The sequence below is a fragment of the Falco cherrug genome (assembly GCF_023634085.1).
Source record: "Falco cherrug isolate bFalChe1 chromosome W unlocalized genomic scaffold, bFalChe1.pri SUPER_W_unloc_1, whole genome shotgun sequence".
NCBI lineage: Eukaryota > Metazoa > Chordata > Aves > Falconiformes > Falconidae > Falco > Falco cherrug.
The window spans coordinates 3,112,066-3,129,870 of record NW_026599288.1 but is presented as its reverse complement, the minus strand read 5'-3'; the positions used below and the strand labels follow the sequence as shown (position 1 = coordinate 3,129,870).

Genomic DNA, 17,805 nt, shown 5'->3' with positions numbered 1-17,805 from the left:
TAACAGTCCATTCACTGCACTTTCTTTCAAACTTTGGACATGTGATATACTTGAACATAGAGTAATGTTTACAGCAAAGAAAGAGCTCAGTAAGCGCAACTCAAATAATTCCTCAGTTCTTTGAGGTACTTTTAATTTAACTTGGGATGTTTTGAAGATCACCTGCAGCACCTATGAAGAAGTACACAAGTACATTTTTTCCACAGGATGCTTAATTCTAGAATATTCAGCTTCCTCACAATCTAAATAAAAGCAAATATATTCACCATGATTTTGGGATTTGTTTAAAAAACCGAAAACAACAAACCAAACTAAAATATTACAGAATTCCTATGGGTAATCAAAAAGATGATGTTTTGAGGGTGTTATATGCGAGTTTTTAAACTTTGACCCAGGATGCTCAATATCATGAGACTTCCTCTTCAGTTTTCTGATTTTTTTGTTTTGATGTAGTGAGAAAACAGTGCTTGATTAATATTATCTCTATATATACACATATCAAAATTTAGATCTCATAAGATCAGCATCATGCTTGGGGTCATGGGGGAAAAAGTACTGATTCTCTTATTCTTGTTGGTTATTTTAGCAAGACTACACATTTTTGAATGTGTACCGACACTGTTAGCTCATCAAAATAAGCAATGCACATAATCATGTTAGTAAAAGTTTTTTCTTTATATTAGGTTTCTTGGACTCAAGTGTATGGAGGGAACTGTGAATTAGAATACTATGTAAAAACATGGAATATTAAAGGTCTGGGTTTAGGATTTGGTTTGAGGGTTTTGGTGACTACAGAGCTGAATAAAAAAATGCATAATGTTTGATAAGTTGCTTAGGCTTTTTTATGATTATATAATCCAAGTTAAAATTTGAGTGCCTGTTTCTGGTTGTTCAGTCTGGGTTAGGTTTTTCATAGTACTCAGAAACAGAGACTTGTGAAATCAGGTCACTTAAAAAGTATGAATCTTTACCTCTGCATTTCTGTCTACCTATCTAAGATTGGTGACACTGTAATATTTAATTAAACTTTGTCAGTTTCTTTGAGAGGCTTGGTTTGAAGGCTCAGTTTGAATTATGAAAGTTAATAGAGAAATTTACTTAATTTGGTTATAAATAAGCAGTATCCATTCTCACCTCTGATTTCATTCAACAGCATGCCTGAGAGCCATTTTCTATGTCAACATCCAATTTTTGAGAGAGAAAAAACACTTAGCCTACTTTGCAATGTTTAATTTTTAACCTGACAGTACAGTTCTTGTTAATTGCTTGAAAGTCCTTTAGATGTCTATTCCCTGATTCTTTCCCAGAGGCATGATTTAATTTTAAAAATCATAGTGTATTCAGCTCTAATTATTGGAGGGCTGGTTCTAGACACATAGTAAGGTATGTTAATGACTAAAAATTGTATCATGTGGAGTCAATGTCAGTACTACCTCAAGGACAGTGTCATTTAACCTCCATAAAATCTCTGCTGATGTCGTTTAATCTGATCATAGTCAGATTTAGGCAATCTGCATTATATTTTGAAATAATCTTATTGTCTTGGTTTGCAATGCAACCAGAACAAGTCTGGAGTAAACTTATGTTCTGAAAATATTCATTTGATTACAAAAGAAAAGCAGTCTGTTTCCATTATATATTAAAAAAATACCAACCTACAACCCCAAACCCATTCTTATTTATGCCACTGAAATTCCCACAACTGGAGTTGCAGCATGTAGCTAAGAATATAATTTTGTTCTTAGTTTATTAACTTCTGTGCTGTTTATGTGGATGTTTTATCTAATGAAGCATGTTATTTAACAAATAATTTGATACGCTATTGGAATTTAGCACACTGCTGACATTAATACATTTTCTATCTCTAAACCCATCATATTTATAAAAAAAATTCTTATTAAGATATTTTGCTCTCATCTGAAAAAAAACAGATTGCTTTACACTCACAGTCAAAGCTAGTTTAATATAGAAAATGATAGTCAAGTCTGTTACTGTCAGGAATAAGTTTTTTTTTTTAATGATGTAATTTAAAATAGCAAATATACATAAAAATTGCTTTGACTTAATGGGTTTATTTTAAGCATTATTGTTCTTTTTCATCCAGTTCTTAGTCTACAATCCACTGAAGCTTATGCTTGTGCTGAACCTTAAGTATGTGAAGAGCCCCACAGGAATAAAATCTGCCCTCACAATATCAAATCTTCCAATTCTATACGTAGTGTATTCTAGTTGCCTACAGATTTTTCTTTCCTGTCAGCAAAGTATGGAAGTATTGATGTTTCCTTGGCTGGTTCTGTTCTATCTTACAATAACTTACCAGATCCTCAACACAGCATATCTCTTTGGGGTGACTGCAGCAATATGTAGTGTTGTTCTTTAAGCAAATCTGTAGATTGCAGTAAATTTAGGGTAATATATAGAATCTTAATGATAAATAATTATTCTAACTTGTTCTAGGTCAAAGCTGTGGACAATACACAGAAACTTTGTAAGATATATACAGTAAGATCTATCCAACTCTACCCAGGAGATGGAATAAGAGTATGCATGGAAAACCATGGGGATGCAATCAAGTTTTTACATGGCTACTGAGAGGTTTTCCATCAGGCTCTTGAGTGACTTCTGTCTTTATTTTCCAGGAGCACTTATGATTTCTATCTGGTAGAGAAATTACTATGAAACCAGTAGTAGGTAATACTACCCCCTAAAACATCCTATTACTGCCTGACTACTTACTCGCAAGCTTCTGTGTTCGCCAAACACATCCTGGGCTACAGGTTCCTTGGGATGGCTGCATATGTGCTTGTTTGCACTTGATTTCTCAGTGAAGATAACACAGCCAAGCTTGTCTGTCAATCTGGTTCACCTTCACTGCTAGACAAGCTCAGTAGTAAAGCAAAGATTTCCTTGTTCCAACTAGGGATTACTCTGTAAGACAAAAACTTGGAAACCAAACATAAGTAGTAAAATAAATAAAGCATATACCTCAAGCTTCAGTTAATAATTGCATACTTTTCTTGTTACCTACCTTACCAAGTATGCTTCAGAGATTTCCTTTTTTCAGAGCTCTCCCCATTGTTTATGGAAACTGTTATCTAGGTGAATCCCTAAATACTGAATCCTGCTTTTGATGTTATTTATAGCATTTCCTATGGTCTAATTTTCAGGTAGCGAAATATTGCTATAGACAACTTGCAGTTCTCATTTGAACATTAGCAAGAGCATGGTGATGTAGTCCCTGACAGGTCAGTTGCATAGTTGGTTTTGGTTTGGTTTGGTTGGGTTTTTTTTGAAAACAACTTCTTTTTTTCCTCATTCTGTTTTTCCTTCCCCCTCCTTCATCCCTTTTTGAAGACATAATGAATTCATATATATAAATGGAAATGATGCATTGATTGTTTTTTTTTAAATTGTTAGTGCTACTATGCAGTTTTTCATTCTTACTGAGTCTGTTAGCTAGGAGGTACTGAGCTGTTAGTTCAAACTAGCAGGGAGAAGTTAGCCTAGGTATTCTTCATAGTGTCTTGGAGTTTGTAAATAAATACTTTGTAATAATTAAAAAAAAGTAATTGTATGTGCATTTTCTATTTCCCATGACTTGGGCAGGTTGGTAGCTTTCTGGTGAGAATGCACCTGATGAAATTGAACATGCTGTCACCATAGACCTAGTAACAAAATACTTTGCCCAAATTGTCCCCTCAGCTCATTTATTGCCAGCTTGGGAATTCTAGTGTTGCATACATCTAAGATATAATTATAAGAAATACACTTCTGTAATGCAAAGGGAGTGTGGTATCAAGAGTAAACACTGCCAGATGGTAGGCAACCTGACAGAGCATTTAAAAAGGGTCAAAATAAAAAATGTCTGAAATCCGATGGCTTATTAAGCAATAGATGTTGCATGTATGGGACAAGTGAGAGAGAAGTAACCTAATTTAAGTTCCCACATGACCAAAACTGACTTTTAATTGCATACATCTTGTCAGTAAATATCTGAAATTAATTTTTTTACTGACTTATAGGTGTTTATTGAGATTTGGAACAGGATATTAAATGCAATGATATACTGCTGGGTGTTGAAAAATTGAGTAGGATTTGTACATGTACTTATTGTGTATTTATTGAAGTAGTGAATTTATTATGATGGCTGATCTCACTTGAACAGAATAAAAAAATCTAAAAAAACAGGTCAAGGTTTTTGATGTTGAAAAGAATTATATCCAGTACCTAATAATTGTATTATTTCATATGCATATTACTTAGCTAGATGTGAACTAAATACAACATAAATGATGACTGAATCCAATTAAATCTCCTGGGGTTTAGTTTGCTATTTAATGATTTAATTATATTAGCTATGAGTTTAAATTTTTTTTGCTTCTCTTTTAAACTGAAGATGAAAAGTCCCCCCTGTTCTTGTTTCCTAAAGGTACATTTTCCTGTAGTCTTCCTGTATGCTGTGTTCTGTTGTTCACATGCAGACTAATTTTCTTTTGGTGAATGATTCTTGTTAAGACAGGTCTGAGGAATACTCCTTCAATATTATACAACCTGTCAGTGTTCAGCAATTTTCACCCCCCTATTCCCAAGGACTTTATTAACATTGTTCGATTTGATCATGATTGTTTCTATCATTTGTAAGCTGCAGCCAACTTTGATGTTCTTGACAGGATAGACCAAATTTATCTTTTTGTGGAAGGGATGGGAGAGCAGTGAACTTCCACTCCCCCACTTGCTTCTTACAGTATGATGGAGTTCAGACTTGTTTCATGGAAGGAGAGCTAGCTTTATAGCCCAGGAACACAGGTATGATGAATCTGTGTAAAATGGTAGCAGATGTTCCTGCTGGGGCTACTGACTTGTAATTCCATGAAGTGTCACTGAATTGCAGCTCATCTTAATGTTGAATATACATACTGATTTTATGCCACTGGCAAAATGAGCAAACAGAATATGATATTTAACTTGGTTTCATGTTTCCAGTAAAACGTTTTCCATTTCTGGAACAGCTTTGAAAATGTAAATTTTACCCAGTGCTCTGCACAGTGTGCACAAATCTATAGCATGTTAGATGAAGATCCAAGATAGAAGTCAGGAGCCTAGCTATCTTTGGATTTCAGAATGAGTTAGGGACCTAGATACTTTTAAGCATCTGGACTCGGTGGCTGAACATCTTTCAGAATTCTAGCCTAAGGAGCCATAAACAGTAAAAGAGACTTTTTAAAAAAGTCACCCATGGGTGTTGTGCATGTTTTGAATTAGTATATCAGAATAATTTGAATATGCTTCATGTTCCATTTCTGTCATATTATATATTTTGATTGTGCAGTTTACAGATCAATATCTTTTCTTAGATTATGATGAGAAGTTTTATTAATCATTTTTCACCCTCAATTTCTTGCTGTTCTCCACCAATGAATTACTAACATCCATTTGGCTGTTCTAATTATTGCACATCTTTAGTTTAAACATGTTTGAATAGTTCATAACTTACTGTTCTCCAAAAATTAGACATAAATATTTTGCTAAATTAAATTTTGTCTTTCTGAGAAATATTGGCGTGTGGCTAAAACCTCTTCAGGGATCTCCAAAGTAAAATATTTTCATTTGATGAAAGCCAGAAACCCAGTTATTATATTTAGTCAACTTCATTTTCAGTGAATATGAATGGAAGATATAGATGGACATCTGGTATTTTATTCACCATGGTAAAGGGAAACTGTTTGTTTTGCTGTATCAAAGCAACAATCATCTGTCTGTATGGGGTAAATAGCTTCCTTGGTACTTTTGCTGTTGTTTATAGTTCAGGTCATAGATTCCTGACTAAAGTTTCTTTGAGTGCTTGTTTTAGAGCCACTTATCAGTGTGGCTAGGATTATAGGCAACTTTACTTGCAGGCAAACTCTTTCCCTTGTCACCATTAACCTGTACTGTGTGGCTGATCTCTAGAGCCAGCACAGGCAGGGGCTGTGCCATTGTTAAGGAATATGGACTACTTTGTTTGAATGCTCAAAGACTGGTGAAAGAGAAGTTTTGTACCACTTGTGTAAACCAGACTCTACAAAAATATAAAGTGAAGTAGATTATTAAATAATTCCCTTTTATATTTTTTCTGATAAATATTTATAGGTGAAGTATATATCAAATCCTGTGGTTAAGTTTGAATATTTTTTCAGATCTTAATATTTTTATTCTTTTCTTTTTCAGGCTGAAAGATGACATGTTTTTCTGCAGCTTGAAGTGATTTCCTTTCTTTTTTTACTAAAAAATAAAGACAACCGTGGAGGAAAAAATCTTTATCTAATATACATATTTTGTATAACAACTTTACTTTAGATGGTTCTGTCTCAATGAAGATAGAATAGAAACGTAATTTTAAAATTAATTTATATATTGATAACAAATATCTTCCAGTGGCTCAACAACCATTTCATATGACTAAGTTAAAATAGTTAACAAATATATTTCAAGTTTATAATCTGCCATAATTCAATAAATACTTTCAACACATAAGTTGGTAAATCTAATACATATTATTTTTAGAAATGGATCTTTACCACCTATTTCAGTGTTACATATACTCATGACAAACTATAATGGAACCTCATTTTTTAATGACAACCAGCAGTACCGCTGCTGGCAAAGGTGTACTGGAAAGAGAAAAGGCCTCACTGCACATAAAGGCAACCTCTCTGGACTACTTGATATTACAGGTTATCTCCTGTTTCACAGATCAAAAAACATTGAATAAACAAGTATACATAAGTTGTTTTGTTGTTGGCTTTTTTATTGAAAGGCATTTGTTTGCTTTTTGTCCTGGTTTTGGCTGGGATAGAATTAATTTTCATTTCAATAGCTGGTGCAGTGCTATGTTTTGGATTAAGTATGAGAACAATGTTGATAGCACACTGATGTTTATAGTTGTTGCTAAGTAATGCTTGTAATAAGTCAAGGACTTTTCAGTTCCTTGGGCCCTGCCAGTGAAAAGTCTGGAGGGGCACAAGAAGTTGGGAAGGGACACAGCCAGGACAGCTGACCCGAACTATCCAAAGGGATATTCCATACCATAGAACATCATGTTCTGTATATAAACTGGGGGAACTTGGCCAGGGCCTTCTGATTGCTGCTTGGGGACTGGCTGGGCATCAGCCAGCAGCTATATTGTGCATCACTCCCCCCCCCTTTGGATTTTATTCCTCTCTCTCTTTTTCATTACAATTGTTATTATTTTTATTGTTATTTTATTGTAATTATTAAATTGTTCTTATCTCAACCCATGAGTTTTACCTTTTTCCTGATTTTCCTCCCCATCCGGGGGGAGGGAGGAGTGAGCAAGTGGCTGCATGGTACTTTGTTGCCAGCTGGGGTTAAACCACACCACTTTAAGAATAACCAAAGCAGTGTCATTGAAAAAAAACTTGTTTCCTTGTATCTAATTAAATTGCAAAAGGGCCATTCAGCAATCATATTCTGTTACACTGACCAATGTTCATAAGCATCAGAGACAGTTTTTATGTCCCTGGAAACTTGGCTTGTATTCCAAATCTCTACTCTTCACTAAGCTGCTTGTAACAGCAGTATGTGAAGTTTCACTCAGGCCTGCTTGCTAGAGCATTAGAGGGTAAAAAGCATGAAAAGATGAAGAACAGAGGTAAAACTAGCAAGATCATGGTTATGTAGGCCAATAACTAGAACATCTTTAAACATCATGTATTCTCCTTGTTTGCTTTTCTGGGTTTTCCTTTTTGTTTTAAATAAGTATCAGGTCTATGTGATTACTGCTCTGTCTAGCTGATTTGTTTTGGCAATGCAGGCAGAGTGCTATGCTGTCAAAAGTACGGTAAGACTAAAGCATGCAGTATGTGAACTGGGACATTTTAAAGAAACATAAAAATTATACTGCATCTGTTGAAATACTGTCAAAGGCAAACAGCTAGCAGGGAGATCTAGATACAAGCTGAGTAATTAAAAAAAAAAACAAACCAGGAGATTTCTGAATATGATTGGTTTTCAGGAAGAAAAACCTGCAAGAGCTGCATTTTATTTCTGGTAGGGATAGGTGTTTTAATGTATGAAGTATAAAACTTTGTTTTGAAAGATAATGGTAAAACTGAATATTCAGCTTCCTAGCTGAGCAGCCTCCCCTCCTACCCACTCATTAGTGGGGAACTCCTAAGGAGCATCACTCTGTAAAAAGGGGATTGTAATAAATACACACAGGGAAAGGCATAAGCAGGCTTGTGAAAGATTACTTCTGTCATTCTGTAAAATTGTTTGACACTCTGTATTAATTTATCTCTCTAAAACATTTAAAAGACAACAATTTCAGTCAAAATATCAATACAGTAATAATACTAATATAATTTTCAGAATGTATATTTGAACATGTACATTAATGTTTCCTGTCACTAATCAGCTCAGGAACTGAAACTGTTCAGCTCAGATGTTGAAAGTGAAGACTAATTTCCATCCTCTGCTGAAGAGGATATGAACCTGTACATTTACTTTGCATAGCACTTCTGGAATGGATACTTTCTATATCAATATCACCTCTCAGTTGTTCTGCTTTGACAGAACAAAAGTGAGGAAAAGTCTCTGGTGTAGTGGTTGCCTAACCTGGGAAGAAGGTTTTAGTTCCTGCTCTAATTTATATTTGTTTAGGGAAAGAAGAACATGTCAGCAGCATACCTCACTTCAGGAGATTCTTGGGGGTTATGAATTTTCCTGAGAGGCAGGATATTCTGGGCTCAGTGCCCACAGACGAAGAAAGTCACATGGATTTTCCTAGGTGTTAGTGAGAGCTCTAAGTATCGAGCTGTTTTGAAAAAGGACGATAAAGTTAACATAACCCCTAATGATTTCTCATGTTGCTTTGTTGTGAGTTTGAACTTCTTTTTCCTTTGCTTTTCTAAAAAGTGTCTGAAATAATTTAATCCCTTTTCAAAGTATAAGTAAGAATGAAGAACATATTATTTTGATTTGATCGGAACACCAATACCTCAATTTAAAAAAGAATCGTTTGGTTGGAAGGGACCTGAAACAATCATTTAGCCCAACTACCTGACCAATTCAGGTCTGACCAAAAGTTAAAGCATGTTGTTAAAAGCATTATCCAAACGCCTTTTAAACACTGACAGGTATGGGTCATCAACCAACTCTCTAGGAAGCCTGTTCCAGTGTTTGAACACGCTCTCAATGAAGAAATGATTTCTAATGTCAAGTCTGAACCTCCCCTGACACAGCTTTGATGTATTCCCACACATCCTGTCACTGGATCCCAGAGAGAAGAGATCAGCACCTCCCTCTCCACTTCCCTTCCTCAGGAAGCCGTAGAGAGCAATGAGGTCACCCCTCAGCCTCCTTTCCTCCAAACTACACACACCCAGAGTCCTCAGCTGCTCCTCATAGGACATGCCTTCCAGCCCTGTCACCAGCTTTGTTGCCCTCCCCTGGACACATTAAAGAACCTTAACAGCCTTCTTCAATTGTGGGGCCCTGAACTGCACACAGTACTCGAGGTGAGGCTGCACCAACTCTAAATACAGCGGGATAATCACCTCCTTTAACAAGCTGGTTACATTGTGTTTAATGCACCCCAGAAAGCTGTTTGCCCTCTTGGCTGCCAGGGCACACTGCTGACTCCTATTGAGCCTGCTGTCGACCAGCACCCCAGATCCCTTTGTGCAGGGCTGCTCTCCAGCCACCCCTCTCTCAATTTATACTTGTGTCCAGCATTACTCTGTGCCAGGTGCAGAATCTGGCATTTGTTCATGTTAAGCTTCATGCCATTGATGATGGCCCAATGCTCCGATCTGTCTAGATCCCTCTGCAAGGCCTCTCATCCCTGAAGAGAGTCAACAGCACCTCCCAGTTTAATATCATCAGCAAACTTGCTAATGGCTCATTCAACTCCTTCATCCAGATCACTGATAAAAATATTAAAATGAACCAGCCCTTCTTGTAAATTGGAATAACATTGGCTAGCTTCCAGTCAGCAGGGACCTCCCCAGACTCCCAAGACCTTTGGTAGATGATTGAGAGGGGTCCTGTTGTATCATCTGCTAGCTCCTTCAGTACTCTGGGAGGAATCCCATCAGGCCCCACGGACTTCTGAACATTCAGCTGATCCCTTACAATTTCAGTTTCTACAAATGAAAGTCACTGCTCCCACAGTCATGGTCCTCTGACTCAGGGGACCGGGCAGCCCAAGGTCTATCAGCATTATTAAAGACTGAAGCAAAAAAGAAAACCCAAAAACATTGAATGCCTTTGCTTTTTCTTCACCCCTATTTGCCAGGTGACCATCTTCATCAAGTATCGGTCCTATGTTTTCTTTAGACCTCCTCTTGCTATTAACATACTTTTAAAAAGCCTTTCTTGTTGCCTGACACAACACTGGCCAGTTTCAACTCTAGTTGAGGTTTGTCCTTTTGTGTCTTCTCCCTGCACGGGCAAACCACAGCTCTGTGATCTTCCTGCGAAGCCTGACCTCGCTTCCAGAGATCATACCATTTCTTTTTCCTCTTGAGCTCCACGAGGAGTTCCCTGTTCGCCAAGTTGGTCTTCTGCCCCGCTTGCTTGAGTTATGACACAGTGGTATTGCCTGCTCCTGTGCTTTTACAAGGTGGTTCTTAAAAACTGACCAGCACTCATGGACCCCAAAGGCCCCAAAAGCAGATTCCTAGGGTACTCTGCTAAGTAGCTCTCTGACTAACTTAAAAGTTTGCTTTCTCAAAATCCAGGGTAGCAACTCTGCTCTCCTTTTTTCCTCATTACACTGAAAATTTTGAGCTCAACCATTTCGTGATCACTGTGGCCAAGACAGCCTCCTACAATCACATCTCACAAGAGTCCTTCTCTATTCACAAAGAGCAAGTCTAGGAGGGCATCTTTCCTAGTTGGCTCCCTGAGTACCTGTGGCAAGAAATTATCTCCCACAAGCTTCAGGAGCTTCCCAGACTTGCTCATCACAGCAGTATGGTATTCTCAGTTGATGTCTGGGAAGTTGAATTCTCCCATAAGAACAAGGGCTATTGATCCAGAGATTTCTCCTAATTGCCTATAGGATAACTCATCAGTGCTATCATCCTGACTGGGTGATCAATAGCAGACACCCACTACGACATCTGCTTTGTTTTCCAGCCCCCTAATCCTCACCAGAGGCTCTCAACCACATCATTGCTAACTCTAAGGGCTATGCAGTCAAACCTCTCCATTACATACTGGGAAACTCCTCCACCCCACCTGCTCTGCCTTTCCCTCCTGAACAGCCTATAGCCCTCCATCCCAGAACACCAACTGTGGGACTCCTTTCTCCAAGTCTCAATAAAACCAATGACATCATAGCTCTGGGGACTGACCAAGGCTTCCAGTTCATCCCGTTTTTTCTCATACTACATGCACTGGTTTACAAGCATTTCAGATGTGCTCCAAAGCCCTCAGTGCTTCCAGGAGCAGAGCAAATGCTGCCATTAGCATTGCCACCCTCAGGGGATGCCATACCAACCCTTGGTTTACCTTTAGCTCTCCTGATGGTATCCCCTTCCCCCACCAGTTTTAGTTTAGAGCCCTCTCAATCGATCCTGCCAGCTTATGTGCAAAGATGCATTTCCCCCATTGGAACAGGTGGATGCCATCAGGCCCCAGAATACCTTGTCTTTTAAAGACTCTTCCATGGGTATAAAACCCAAAGTTCTCCAGAGGCACCAGTCCTGGAAACAGGTATTGATATCTTGGGTATCTGGCAATGTATTTTGAAGAAAAGGGACATGTGGCCTATCAAAAGTCAATCTTGCTTTAGCAGCTTGACATGATTAAAGGCTTTGCCTGCTCATCAAGGCTGCAAGGTTGTGTGAGAAAGACACCAAGATTAAAGAAAACAGGATCTTTGGCAGTTAAGCGGGTAGAAAAACAGGAGCTGATAACCACAGGAATGTCAACAATTCTAAAAATGGGACTGACCGCTTGTATGCTTTTAACCAATCTGTATAGCAGCGTGTGAACAGTGTATGTAACCAATAGAATTAAGGTGTGACGTGTGTGCGGATATGAAAATTGTATATAAGTTTGCAGAAACTTAAGTAAAGCGTCTTCAACTAGGATCATATTGATATGTTGTTGAGTCCGTTATTTCACTCCTACATTGGGCACACCTGTTTCTTCCAAAGTCTTTCTCCATTACTGGGAGGATTGAGGAAAGCACTACCTGTGCTCCTGAAATCTCTTTTGATCGACCTTGGACTGCTTGTTGTGATATCGTTAGTACCCACATGAAAGAGCAGGAGTAGGCAATAGTCCAAAGACTGTACTAAGCTTGTCAGTCATCTGGTGACATCCCTGATTTGGACCCCAGGGAGGCAGCAAACTTCCCTGAAAAGAGGGTCTGGTCTGCAAATGGGTGCCTCTGTTCTGCTAAGGAGGGAGTCACCTACGACCATAACCCACCGTTGTTTCTTTTTGGTGCTGGTCTTAATGCAGGTCTTGATGTGAGGGACTAGTTGATCTGACCTTGGCAAGAATACTTACATAGGTTCCTCCTCTTTTATCTCATCAAGTCTTCTGTCATACCCAGAGCCTCACGCCTATTCTGTAAAGGTATACAAGAGGGTAAAGAAAAGGTTTTTTTACAGCTTTGTGCTGTAACTTGCATCATTCCCTCTCTATCCCCTGTAACACTGCTTTCCTTCTGGCACGAAACAGATCCTAGGCCTACCTCAGTAGTGGCCATGCTGAGCTAGGTTGTCTGTAACTGAGATGGCAGAGCACAGGTCCATTGATCAATCTCCTTCTCAGACTCAGATGCTCCTCAGTCTGTCCACCTCCTTCTGCAGTAAAGCCACAAGGCAGAACACTTCATCCACCTGGTTGCACCATCCGCAGGTTTATTTGCTGTCACTCTCCATCTCCACAAATATCCCTACACACATCCTACGGCCAGAAATCTAGATAGTTGCATGCTTTAACAGGAGTTCTAGCCTGCATTACAATGGTGGAAGCAATCACTGGATGGCTGGAAACATACCCTGTGCCCCATGCCACTGCCTAGAATACTATCCTGGGCCTCAAAAGACAGGTCACGTGGCGACATGGCACCCCAGAAAGAATTGAATCCGACAATGGAACTCATTTCCGAAACAATCTCATAGACACTTGGGCCAAAGAGCATGGCATTGAGTGGGTATATCATATTCTGTATCATGCACCAGCCTCTGGGAAAATTGAACGATGTAACGGACTGTTAAAGACTACGCTGAAAGCAATGGGTGGTGGAACTTTCAAACATTGGGATACACATTTAGCAAAGGCTACCTGGTTGGTTAATACCAGAGGATCTGCTACTCAAGCTGGCCCTGCCCAGTCAAAGCTTTTGCGTACTGTAGAGGGGGATCAAGTTCCTGTAGTACACCTTAAAAATACACTTGGGAAAACAGTCTGGGTCATTCCTGCCTCAGTCAAAGGCAAACCCATTCGTGGGATTGTTTTTGCTCAGGGGCCTGGGATCACTTGGTGGGTGATGTGGGAAGATGGGGAAGTTCGATGTGTGCCTCAAGGGGATTTGATTTTGGGTAAAAACAGCAAATAAATTGAGTGATGTTAATTGTTACATAACACTGTATATTGTCATTGGTGACAATGGTAGAATTTGAACCCATGGCCCTGGAGAGACTGGATATCTTGTGGCACCCATCTCTACCATTTTAGATTTGAAGATTTGAACCTTATTTCTTTTCAATTGCCACACCAACAAAAATTGATTTGTTTTCAACTCTAAGACACAAGCTCAGCAAAGAATGTAATCACTATTCTGTTTGTAAATGTAAGAATAATTTTCGTACTCTTAAGGGGATTGCTGACAAGTCTGAAAAGAAAAGATATCCTATTAAGTAGATATCTTTAATAAATTGTCATTAGTTATCTGATACAGTCATCTACATTTCAGCTTTTTTTTTTGAGCATATTTATTTTGTAATTTATCCCAATTAATAAAGTAGGCAGCTATAGACTTGTAATGAAATTAGTCCTTTTTTTTTCTTGAGGGTAGCTTCTCCACACAATTCACATATTGGCAACTACTGGAGAGGCATAATATTTGGTGCAAGAAGTCTGAAAGAAATTGTCATTCACTTTAAGGAAAATTATTAAGAACATATGATTTCTTTGTCTTTGTTGGTAGTTAGTACTGTATGCATTTATGTATATTTTTTTTTGGCTGCTTTAATTGCGTATGGCTGAGAGTTACAGATTCTTCAAGAAGAAGGCACAGCACACTGTGTGCGACGCTGTCATTTCTATGCAAATGTGAATTATCACTGCAAATATGACCAATGTTTTAATGTCCAAAGGATGTATAAGGCAACATGTAGAAAGAATGTATTAAATTGGCAGGTCCCTTAGTATTTTTTCATGTTAACTATTTTCTTTAGTTTTTTCATATATAATTCCTTCAATGTTAAGCTTAATTGTAATTCTGTTTTTAATTTTACTGATACTTACATGTGTGGCTAAATTCTCCAGATATGTTGTCTAAAATCAAGCAGTCTATTCATGCTGTGGGTTTTCTTAAATCAAACAACCCCCTCCATTTTAAATACCTGGAAGCTGTGGTAGATATCTTTAAATGTGTTTGTTTATATGTGAATTAATTATAGATTTCTCTATAAAAATATAATCAAAATTAAAAGCAACATTTCCAGGACTTATATAATCATTACTGTGACAATCTCAAAGTTTTTGAACTAAAGTAGAGATAACTGCAAATACTGAACCTCACCACCTAAATTTTAGAGCTGTAATTATTATCATGATCTTTCCCTACTGTCAAAAAAGGGGGAGAAGAACAGAGGATCTCTCCTGTTTGTTTCTCTAAAACAGAAGTTGACAGACTCAGAACTGCTGTCTGATTAAAATCTTTTATGTGTCTGTACTTTCTGTGGCAAGAATAGTTTTTACTCATTTTCCTTTCCTTTTACATCATCTGCTCTCAGAAAAGTTATCTAGCATTTGTTGTCTATATCAGTATTACATTTCATAGGCTATCACAGAACTGTATTCTCTTATAGCTGTGATTTAATATGCAATCAGCTTTTTTCCCAGCATAAATATATTTTTCCTTCTTCGATGCAACAAACCATTCACTTACCATGAAACTGTGGGAGGACTAAGTGTTTGCATATAATGTGTCAAAAAAAGGAAAAGGAAAATAATACAATTGGAATCAGCTGTCTTGTTAAACAGGGAAAAAAATTAGCACTCATTTCCAGGACATTACATATGGTGAGAGAACCTAAAATTTTGTCATACATTCTGTCTTCTCATGATCTGTGGGATATAGGATGAAATACTCACTCTAGTCTAGCCTAAGTGTGTCCACCTTTTAAGGTGGTAGTATTCAAAGATCCAGTTCAAAGAGTAATACTCAAATACTCAGCTTTTCCCTCTAAAAATCCTCCTGGCTATGCAGAAAAGCTTTAATGTGCAAGTCAAGTATAATTCATTTATATAGCCTGGATACTTCACTTGGGAAAGGGTGAGCATAACGCTCCTCCACCTCCTCAGGCACCGGAATGGGACAGTCAGTGAGCACTAGATTTGTACTGCTCTGTGTCCCTTCAGCTTCCTTTATAAAAGACCTTTGTGTGTACACAGCTGCTCACACCTCTAAGTAGACAAAAATGAATAAATATGACAACACAGTGATGGGAACAACCAGCTTTCATAAATTTCTTTTTTTAGAGCAGAGTGTTCTTGCTGCTTCTGAGAATGGAGGGTGTGAAGAGGAGCTGTTCTTTTTTGGGACCTGCAGACCTTACACCCTCTGAGAACTTTAACAAATACCACATGGAAAATCGTAAGAGGTCTTCTGCCATAGTGTGTTTTAAATCCAGAGATATTTATTCAGCACTACTTTATCAAAGCTCTCTAGATTGTTGAAAACCAACAGAGTAACCACTACAGAATGATTTCACAGAAAACAGAGGTAGTGATACAGTAGATGATTACCTAGGATGTTATCTTGCAAGGTACTGACTGCAACCTGCAGGATGTTTGGCATTTCTGTCTTCCAAGCAGTGTCAAACAACTAGGTGAAACAACTCTTTCCAAATGTTTGATATTTTTGTTTGGTTGTTTTTTTGTTTTTTACATTGAGTCAGAGTATTGAACCCATCAGCATTGTCTGCAGCCAAGCTCAGCACAATATTTTTAATCACTTTTGAGTAGTTCAGTCATTTCTCATATAATCAGAATAGATAAGCTCATCAGACATTAAGGAAAAATCACATAGTACTTTCTACAAGGTCAGTGAAAGGACTTAGTAATGTCCCAAGAACATGCTAGTGCACTAATAGTGTCTGCCTCAATTTAAAATTGAAAGCTGATCTGGCAGAGATCCAGTTTCCAGAGCACTAACTTGTCTATAGAAGTAATTCTGACCCTGAATGTAAAAAACCACCTGCACATATTCAGGGAGAGACAGAAAGACCCTGTTATAGAAAGGTTTCTGAAAAAATAATGCTGATGTTGTTACATGGCCTCCTAGAACCTTTTTAATCTTATTAGTAATTTTTTCTCTCCTTGACATTTTGAAGGCTGAGAATGAAATAAAGAGATGTTTCATCATTATTTTAAGATTCCTTCTCTAGTTACTCTTGGAAATTGGGAAAAAAATTATGAAGAACACAGCAAAAAAATAATTAAGGACACCACTTACATTGAAATGCCCCGCTAATTACATCATGCCAACTGCAAATACATTTCCAGTTTGGGGTTCCTTTCAGCAGCAGTTTCTAGTGGGCTGAAAATAACATCTTGAATTATGTTTCAAGTTATGTTTTTCCACATTTAAAGCCACAAAGAGATCTTTAGGTATTTCTGTTGGTGCGGTGTTTGGGGGTTTTTTGCTTACTTGTTTGGTTGGGGTTTTGGTGGGGTTTTGGTGGAGTTTTTGTTTTGTGCTTTTGTTGTTTGTTGGTTTGTGTTTGGTTTTTTTTAAATACCTACAAAAATTTAATGTCATATTTCCAGATGTCAGAAAATCTGACACAAATTAGCAGCAAAATTATTCTGGTAAGTCCCACACAGTACTAGAATCTCAAAAAAAGCAGAGAACACCACTTTTTACTGCATGTGTCCCCTCTGGTAAATATATATATGCTCAGCAGTTTCAAGTAGCTGGGCTGATTGTTTTAGCCTCTTTAAATCACCTGTGCTGCTTGGTACAGGCTTTGCTCCTTGCTGGCTTGTTCAATTAGTGGGTCTGGGCTCAAGTTACTTGGGAAATGACCCTTGTTAAGCTGTAGTCTTTACTTAGTTTTGTGTATCCCTTGTGGGTTATTTGCTGTTTCTTCTCCTTCTCCTTAAACTGTTCTGGTGTCTCTGTTGTTTTTGCAGTATCTCTGTTAGTAAATAAGATGTTGGTGTCTTTAATGGGGTTGTTCCAGAAACAGGGGTACTGATGCCTTGCATGGAAAAGTTTTCAAGTCATAGAGTTGCATAATTTAGTTCAGGAGGAACCTGTGGAGGTCATCTAGCCCAACCACCCATACAATGTAGGACTACTGAGTTAGATCAGATCTCCAGCAGAACAAGAGTTTATGCTTTGGGTTTAGGCTTTCTTAGGTTCTGATTCAGTTTAAGTTCTTTTCTTGAACAAGAATAATTTCCTTAGGCAATTTACCCTTCAGGAGTTATATTTTTTTTCTTAATTGTTAGGTATCTATTACTATCCCCTGGAAATCCATCCATCAGGATGGATGGCTCTTCTATATAATAGGTGAGTTTATGTACTGTTTCTATAGTAGATACTAA

At 37.8% G+C, this 17,805-nt stretch overlaps 1 protein-coding gene across 1 annotated transcript in view; it reads left to right on the top strand.

Annotated features, from left to right (window-relative positions):
• LOC129734855 (potassium/sodium hyperpolarization-activated cyclic nucleotide-gated channel 1-like) overlaps positions 1 to 17,805 on the top strand; it is a 196,864-nt gene that overhangs the window by 18,098 nt on the left and 160,961 nt on the right. The window lies entirely within an intron of this gene.